Consider the following 2,983-nt stretch of genomic DNA (forward strand, 5'->3'; position numbering starts at 1 on the left):
GCTACTATACAGCATATGGAATGTACCTTGAAGGAGAATCCATTACAATCAGAGGGTGAGGGACTGGACATGTGTCTGCACTTTGGTCCTGGTTGCCAGATGGTTCATGGATTCATCACCTAATTGTTGGAGTGATATTGCTTATTATATTTTCTCTTTGTGTATGCTGTTGTATCCAATGTCTCCCTGGACTTTTAGGAATGTGTCGGGTGAAGCCTACGGAAGGAGAACTGCTGTTGCAGATGGCAAAAAGCTACCGAGGCATCCGCAATCATCAAAAAACTAAAACAGGGGAGATGTGGGAATAAACTTTGACTTGGGTATTGGGTAATGATTAGTCTAAGACCTTATACATACATGCTTGCTTAAAGGTCACTGAGATAGTGTAAGGAAATTAAAAACAAACACTAGAAACAATCAAGCAGCTCAGACAACTGTAAACAAGTCTGTAGTGGTCTCTCATGGAAAAGATGAGACACAAGCGAGTGTTCTCAGGATGAGAGCCCAGAACAAATTCCAGTGCTCCCTTTTATTGAGATTTTTAGCATAGCAAGTATAGTCACAATGTGACTTACAATAATTAGATATACTACAGACTTGTTTACAGTTGTCTGAGCTCCCCGAACAACCATAGCATTGTTCCTTATACCAGTCGCCTTCGGGCAGAGGTACTGCAACCATTGGAAGCCCTGATGTTTTGTGAGTTGGCATGTGCATACATACCCAACAATCAGTTTTATTATGAAGGTTTGCTAGTTTCTCCATGTCCTGGATCAACGTGTTTCTTTTCCATTCCCCCAAATCCACCCCCTTGCCCCTTTCGCTGATGATAAGGATGCACACAATGAGCAGGAACCCAAACAACTGTCCCCTCATCTTCAACAGCAGTGTATCCTCGGCCCCAAGTTATCAGTGGGACAGGTCCTTTCCACGTTGGATCTGGCAGTCTCCTATACCAAACTTTCAGTCTTGGCGTACCTGCAGAAGGGGAGGAAGCAAAATGCTTACTGGCTGCCATAGCAGCAGGGGATCCTGTCATGTTTAAAAAATTTAAAGTGTATAAGGTAATATTAAGAATGTTTTGTATGTAAGGCAAACCATATCCATCCACTTCCCCCATTTTTATTTTTATATGAAGGAGTGCTTGTTTGAGTGTCTGATTAGCTCGTTCCATGATAGCCTGACCAGTGGAATTGTAGGGAATGCCAAATTTATGTATAATTGACCATTGATGACAAAATTCCACAAAGGTGGTGCTGATGTAAGCAGGCCATTATCGGTTTTTATTTCCATTGGTGGCCCCACATGTGTGAAGGTACGGAGACAATGGTTGATTACATGTTTTGTAGCCTCTCCTCGTTGAGGTGTTGCCATAATGAATCCTGAATAGGTATCAATGGTGACATGCAGATGGTGCCATGGTTTGAAAGGAGGGTGTTGTGTGACATCCATCTGCCATAGTTGACAAGCAGTTGTTCCCCGAGGATTTACTCCTTGAGGAAAAGCACTGGATTGGGCACTGCAACTAGGACATTGCTGAATAATAGCTGCAGCTTCTGCAGCAGTGAGACCAAATTGTTTACAAAGAGCTTTGGCATTCTGATGAAAATAGCTATGTGAGTCCCACGGAGTCACAGGGGAGAGCGAGGGGCAGGACATGGACGAGGCGGCCGTATCAGCCACGTCATTCCCTTCCTGCAGCTCCCCGGGAAGTGGCTGGTGGCTGCAAATATGTGCGATATGCAAAGAATGTGTGCGAGAATGAAGAAAGCTTTGCAGGGCTAAAAACAAACTCATAAGATTAGCATCAATAGATGGGGAAAGATAAGCAAATTCAATGTTAAGTATCAATTGATAAACGTAAAGAGAATCCACAATTAGATTTAGTGGTTCTTGTGCAAATTCCTGTAAGGCCAAAATAGCAGCAGCTAATTCAGCCCTTTGTGCTGATTGCTGAGGAGGGGTAATCTTTGTTTTCCATACCCCTTCCTGTCTCCATGCACAAGCGCCATAGGTCTTACCACCATCTGCATAAACAGTCATGCCCTCAACAGGCTGCTTAGCAATAACTGAATTAAAATTTACAGATATGTTTCGAAGCAACTGGAAACGGGGGTCACTGGGGGTATGGCAAGAAATCTTCCCTGGCCAATTTTCAAGAGCAATTTGCAATTCAATGGATTGACTATACCAAGTTTCCCACAAAGTGAGGGAGATAGGTAAAAATAACTGAACTAGATCTATGTCATATACATGCATACTGCGATTCTGGCCTTTGATGATTAACTCACTATAAAGCATAGCCATAGTAGAAACTGTTTTTCTGGGAGTGTTCTGCAAATGCAACCATTCAATGATATAAACCTGTGTTTCATGTAATTGAAAGAAAGCTGCCTTAGGCAAGGCTGGAGTTTGTAAAATTGCCAAAGCAAATGGAGTGTCAGGAATGCATCGATCAACCTAACGCTGTGTTAAAGCCGCATTTACATGTGCCAGTACCTCCCTTTGTTCCGCTGATAAGGTTATAGCAAAGTCTGGTCTCGCGGAGCCCTTTAGGGCCAAGAACAAAGGCTGGAGTACCTCTGTAGTTAACACCAGGTAGGGTCTAACCCAATTAATTGTCCCTAGTATTTGTTGTAATTTTACTAGAGGAATCTTTTCCTCAATTTTGATTTCCGGAATGATCGGATGAGCATAGGTTGCAACGACCTTATGCCCTAAGTAGGCGTATGGTGTTTGACTTTGATTTTTTTCTGGGGCAATATGAAGTCCAAATTGTAATAATACCTCTTTTTACACTGCCTTAACTGTTCCTGGTGGGCCGGGAGCTGCAATTAAAATATCATCCATGTAATGGTAAACCTTCCACCCAGGATGGGAGGTTCTGAATGGAGCCAGAGCTGTTCGAACATATGACTGACACATTGTTGGGCTGTTTAGCATTCCTTGTGGCAAAACCTTCCATTGGTAACGAAAAGTAGGT

The sequence above is a fragment of the Pseudonaja textilis genome, chromosome 2 (genome assembly GCF_049901715.1).
Source record: "Pseudonaja textilis isolate UNSWEBS1 chromosome 2, rPseTex1.2, whole genome shotgun sequence".
Classification (NCBI taxonomy): domain Eukaryota; kingdom Metazoa; phylum Chordata; class Lepidosauria; order Squamata; family Elapidae; genus Pseudonaja; species Pseudonaja textilis.